Source organism: Penaeus monodon, chromosome 27 (genome assembly GCF_015228065.2).
Source record: "Penaeus monodon isolate SGIC_2016 chromosome 27, NSTDA_Pmon_1, whole genome shotgun sequence".
Lineage (NCBI taxonomy): Eukaryota > Metazoa > Arthropoda > Malacostraca > Decapoda > Penaeidae > Penaeus > Penaeus monodon.
Window position 1 is genome coordinate 41,062,386 of NC_051412.1, and position 303 is coordinate 41,062,688.

A 303-nucleotide genomic window follows, 5' to 3' on the forward strand; every position below is an offset into this window, starting at 1 on the left:
TTGAGTGTATTCATTCATTAATTTGAGATTTGCGAAGTATTACGTCCAACGCTATTTAATGTATTAATATACAGAATAGCTTCAGAGAGATGTCATGGGAGCGCTCAGCCAATAAAAAGCGCGTATTGATGCATGGGTCTACACAGCGACATTTACAGGCGGCGCTGAACAAATGTAGTAACTTGCTCAAACACTGGGGTTGGCTGTCCGGAATGAAAAGCCAGAGCTTAAGAGCAACCAAAGGAGTAAGATGAGACATGTGCTAAATGACAAACAGGTGAATGGATTGTAATATAAAAATCC